Source organism: Bactrocera neohumeralis, chromosome 6, assembly GCF_024586455.1.
Source record: "Bactrocera neohumeralis isolate Rockhampton chromosome 6, APGP_CSIRO_Bneo_wtdbg2-racon-allhic-juicebox.fasta_v2, whole genome shotgun sequence".
Taxonomy (NCBI): domain Eukaryota; kingdom Metazoa; phylum Arthropoda; class Insecta; order Diptera; family Tephritidae; genus Bactrocera; species Bactrocera neohumeralis.
This window is the reverse complement of record NC_065923.1, coordinates 15,959,618-15,965,846: the sequence shown is the minus strand read 5'-3', so window position 1 is coordinate 15,965,846 and position 6,229 is coordinate 15,959,618.

The window sequence follows — 6,229 nt, the reverse complement described above, 5'->3', positions numbered from 1 at the left end:
AAGGCGATAAATGTTCAATGAAGTGGAGTAATATCTTTTATGGGATATTTTATTCAAAAATGAACATTTCCATATTTTTGAAGTTTTGATTTTATCATGGGAAGTGATGTATTCAGTCAAGATGGTTTACTAAGACCTTGGCGACAGGCTTTTGGTAAGCTTGATGAGCCTGAACGAGGATTACTTCAACAACCTGAGTCATGAATAGAATATAGTATATATATACATGAATAAATCGACCTTTGACGGAACTTTGTGGGTTCAGTGAAATAAGTTGAATCTGCATCAATTGGCTAAGTACGATCACAGAACTTGGCGCTCCAAAGATCTTTAAACTATAGACTGATTATGATGAGTTCATGCCTTCCATTTTTGAAAAAAATAAATATTTGAAAGTTTCATAATGGTCACGGTTGATCGAATTGGCATTCAGAGCACTATTTTCTAAGAGAAAATGGGTCATTAATGTAATTGTTTTAAACTCACACCGAATTGCCTCCAAGTTGCACCGTTAAAATAGGTTATAGTTAATAGTTTATTAAGCTCGTTGGGGGAACGATGATAGGAGAAGTTGACTCCCAGCAGTCCCCGTTAGAGAATGCCAGTCTCAAGTAAAAGTGAGTTTAATTTCTTAGATTTCCTATACTATCTATTATACAGATCACCCGCTATGCAGCAACGTCAGCCATTTGCTGAAACAATGCAGTTATTTAACCCTGTGTTGCTTATCCGCAATATTACCACCGCTTCAGTTTTTCATTACACCTTAACCACTATCCCCTCATGCGCCTGCTTTACCCTTTCTGAATTTTCCACATGAAAATTGCCTCTTCTTGGCTGCCAAAAGAAACCATATGTTCATGCGAAGGGAGTACATTGATGCAATATTGGCGACAAGACCGTCGGAATGAAATGGCATTGTTGAAAAAGTAAAACTTGAAAATTCTATTATCTCTACGGAACGAAATTACTTACATATAGCTCGTAGAAAATCCACAAAAACACGAGTTTAAAGGCTTTGATAGGGAAGGATTTGGACGGTGCAAGAAAACTGTTGAAAAACAGAGGTAAAATGAAGGCAAGTATATCCTGCAGCAAAAGTGAGCGGGAGGCGTCAGTGCGATGGCGTTGCGTTAATGAAATGCCGCAAAATGCTTGTTAGCTGAAAGGTAACAAAAAATGGCTCAAATATATATGTATGTATGTTCTTTATATAACCAAAATTGAACGCCAAATACCAGCTAAAATGCAAAGAATTGATTTTGTCTTTTTTTGGTTTGGAATTTCTTGCTGTTGGTTGAGCGCCAAAGAAACTTTGCAAATGTAGTTAGCTGCTAGCCAAAGTGCACAATCAACTCAGTATTCTTTTTCTTCTTCATCTCATCTCTTTTGCAGCGACGACCTTTGCTTTGTCTTTTTCAACTGATTTGATAAGCCTGACAAAGTGGAAAATTGCCCGGCTAGTCAGTCAGTCAGCCAGTCAGTCTCGTGCTAGTCAAGCAGTGAGTTAGCTAACAGCTCATTTTGTTGCTGTTGTTGTTGCCGTTCGTGTTACAATGCCATTTACTTTTGGCTCAATTGACTCCAGTCACGGGAGAGATGCAATCCGAGAGCGTGTGCAACAGCAACGCTGCAGCGGCGATAGTGTTGCAAAAGTGCTAAAAAATCTTCAGTGTAATGTGGTACATAAATATATTTTTAATTTTTTTTTTTTTTTGCCTGTTTTATCTCTTCAATTTCTTTGTCTGCAAGCTACTAACTAATAGTTTTTTCTCAAGAAGATTTTCACTGGAAACTCTGAGAAAATTAGTTATGTTTATCGATTTCGACGGATTAGAAGCGGAAATATAAAAATAGTAATCTCGACATAGTCAATGTCTAAGGGAATCATTCCAAAAGGCGGTGCTTTGGATGAAAGATCAAAAACTCAACACTATATCTTTTTTAATACGACCGTAAAATAGGGTACACCGTGAAGAATAATGGCTAATACTGGTGGATCTAGCCAAAGTAAGGAGAGCTCTACTAGCCAAAGTCAGCCAGTGATGTATGCGGCTCCTATATGGGGACAGCACTACACCAAAAAACAAATGTCAATAAGGCAAAGGCAGTAACCAGGTTATACGTGCGTCATTAGAGTGATCTGTGCGTTTAGAACAGTCTCACATGAAGCGGCAAATATCATAACTGGTCTTATGCTGCGGATTTAATGGCCTCAGAGCCTAAGTCAGTTAAAAATATAAAGCTATGAATAGGAGTTTAACGGCTGACGAGCTAAAAAAAGGGGAGCCAAGCGAAGAGTGGCAAAGGTAATAGAATGCGGCAAAAAAAGAAAGACGGACGAAAGATGGAGATGGCTCATTAAGAACTTACCAGCCTGGATTGAGAGACAACACGGAGAGGCAGACTTTTATCTGATGCAATTCTTGACGGGCTGTCGTTGTTTCAGGGTACCTCCACATATTCGGCGACGATAGCGACACAAAATGTTCATTCTGCAGCAGTGCCAATGAAAACACGGAGCATGTCTTTTTCTCCTGCTCGAGATATGTAGTGGAGAGAACTTCCGTGGAACGAATAACAAACCAAAGGATGACGCCCGACAACATTATAAGTCACATGCTGCAATCAAAGCTGGCATGGGCGAAAATGAAAGAGTGGGCCGCAATTGCGATCCAAGAACTCAGGATGACAGAACGGCAGCGGAGAAGCGTAAGACTAACTGAATAACCCCCAGAGAGTTTGTGAAAAAGCATTTTTGCTCAGCTTGGTCTTGCGAAGTAATACTTAACGGTCCCCCAGATCCAAATACAAGCTAAAGTAGCCGGAGTTGGAAGTTTCGTACGTAGGCGTACTGTTCCACAAGTCCAGTAAAGTTATATAATACTAGCTGGGCGTGATCCCGAAAGAACTGTATCTTTAGTGGAAGAAGCACCTTTGGAAGATTCTCCCTCCGAAATAAAAAAATAAAACCAAAAAAAAATATTTTATGTAATAATATGTCTAAATAAGGCAAAGCATACCCTACTTAGGGTTGTGCGTTGGGTTTGGGACCCGCCACGTAAAAAAACTATACCAATGAAAAACTACCAACAGCCTAGGATGAGATATACGACGACATTGACATAGTTCAGCGAATTAAAAGACAGCGGCCACGCTGGCTAGGTCATGTTGTTCGAATGGACGAAAACACTCCAGCTCTGAAAGTATTCGACGCTGTACCCGCCGGGGGTAGCAGAGGAAGAGGAAGACCTCCACTCCGTTGGAAGGACCAGGTGGAGAAGGACCTGGCTCCGCTTGGAATATCCAATTGGCGCCACGTAGCGAAAAGAAGAAACGACTGGCGCGCTGTTGTTAACTCGGCTATAATCGCGTAAGCGGTGTCTACGCCAATTAAGAAGAAGAAGAATTTATAGGCATTAAAATTATATACATATACATATAAATCAAAAGTATTGTTCACACAAAACGAGTTTTCTCACCATAAATTTTCCATTTAATAATTTAATAATGAAATAAAGCGTTGGGCAAATGTATTTGTACATACCTGTAAAGACAAAAAAAAATTTATAAAGCATTTTTATAGTATTTTTATATATAAGAAAAAAATATAAAGAAAACAGATTCTTACATACTGACCGATATACTATATATAATATAAATTTAACCGGAAGTTCGAAAATATTTATATTACTTATAAGGTGGCTAATATAACAAAAATATTCTCTCTGAATTTCAGTACTAGTCCTCACAGACTCACCGATATCTTCAATGAAATATCAGTCATATGCACTAGTATCCATATATTTGATATGTGGATCTTGAAAAGTTATAGTCTGATTTCTACAATTTTTGGGGGTAAGCTTAAATATCAATCATTAAATATCAACCACAGATCGTTGATGTTTGATTTGTGTACTTGGTGAAAGAATCAGTTAGAATTTAAAAGTTTGTTCTATGGAAAGTAGGCGTGGTTGTCAACCGATTACACCCATTTTCATAGCATACAATACAGATTCCGGCACTCGAAGTGTAACCATTTACAAAAGCCATAAATTCGGTTTGGAAAATTATTTTTATTTATTTTAAAATACAAAATGTGTGAAAATAATCATAAATTCAGGACCAATTCACTTTTGCTCGATATGACCACCTTTTGCCTTAACTATGGTCTTGAGACGGTCAAAAAACGAATCGCAAGCTGCCCGAATGTGACTTGCCGGTATTTTGGCCCACTCACGGACAATGGCTTTCTTCAGCATCTCGAGACTGGTGTATTTTTTACTACGGACCTTGCTCTCCAAAATGGCCCAGAGAGAATAATCCATTGGATTCGCATCTGGTGAATTCGAGAGTCATTGTGTGGTCGTAATGAAGTTCGGAACGTTGTTTTTCAGCCATTCTTGGTTTACTCGCGCTTTGTGAGACGGTGCTGAGTCTTGTTGAAACGTCCATGGTTTGCGACCGAAATGTTTGTTTGCCCACGGCTTCAAAGCAGCCTCCAGAACACTTTCCCTATAATATGTCGCATTTACTTTGACACCAGGCTCGATGAAAACAATTGGAGAGCGCCCATCTGCGGTGACAGCGGCCCAAACCATTATTTGTGGCGGGCGCTGCCTCCTGGTGGCCAACTGATGACTTAGATTCTCGTATGAACGATCGGTCAAGTAAAACCTATCGTTTTGACAGTTTACGAATTGCTCAATTGGAAAAATTTTTTGGTCACAAAACACAATGTTCGGAATTTGACCGCTTTCGGCCAAGCGAAGCAACTGCTTCGCTCTTTCAAGTCTTACTTGTTGCTGCTTCGGTGTGAGATCATGGGCCTTTTGGAACTTGTAAGGCTTGACCTTGAGCTCATTTTTCAATATGTTCTTCAGTTCTTTGACCATTTGATTGGCATTTCGTCGTGGATTTCGCTCAAGTCGCTTCTTCACTTTCCGAACCATCTCACGTGACATTGCAGTCTTTTGATGACCACCTCCATGGCGTTTTGTGATGCTACCAGTATCATTGTAACGAGTGATGATGCGATAAACAAAAACTTTATTCACATTAAGGTGTTTGAGCTCACGAACAATTGCTGGCTGTGATTTTCCAGCTAAATATAAAGCAATCACACTATTACGTTTGAATTATTCGATTAGTTTTAGTTGATACAAACAACCTTTAAGTGAATAAAACTATATATTCGCCCGACGCATTGCTGGCTCTGTCCGGTCGACACAGTGCAACATCCAACAGAGTCGGTAATCGAGCAACCACGGATCGGGCAGATGGGAACAGTGAATCATTGGTTTATATTTCTGCAAAAATATAATGGCACAGTTGGAGGATATTGATGGAACGACTTTTGGTTCCAACAATACGACACTACATGTCAACAAAACAATCAATTTATTGAAGGAAACTTTTCGTGAGCGCTTTGAAATATTTCTGTGGGACTATGTGAAGTCGCTTTTAAATATACCCACATTGACGCTAACTTCCAAAAAGTGGTCTAAAATCATTTTTACAACATAATGGTAATTATTTCTAAACTGGTTAGATAAGTCAAAAACATGGAATGTCCGATACGCCACGCCAGTAAATAGAAAACAATATCTAATCAGTGAATTAATGATATTCTCACTAACTTCTTGATTGTCACGTCTCCACAAAATCAAAGCTAAAATTCCTATAACCTCACACCTTCGAACAATCAGGTATAAAGAAAACTTCTATGTCTATTGGGGTTGCTGATAAGGCACTTTATCGAGACTTAATGAAGGAGTTTTTAAGATTTCATAAAGGACTAACCTTAACATTCGCTTTTTAGGTGATTCGCCAAAGACCTAACTAAAAAGCAATTAACAACTAAAACGATCTCACGTATCTTGAAAACTTAGAGCTTTGGAACGTTTCTACTGGTATAAGCTAAAATTGTAGCTGTAAATCTCTTTTAGCAATAGAGATACATAAGTATTTTCTGCCTAAAAACTACAATAAAGCGCAATGTGCACTAAATATTTCAGACAACCCCCGCGATAACACGTCAAAAGCGCTTATACAATATACTACACGAACAACTAACTGACAAAGGGTCAGCAGAAATAATACAAACAAAAAAGTTTTAAAACCAAAAAGTTTAAATGCTAAATGTTAAAAAGGGTAAACAGTGCGCATTTGTGAACAACCCGAAAAAAGAAGATCCACGAGAAGCAGCGCAACAAAATTAGCTGGCAGT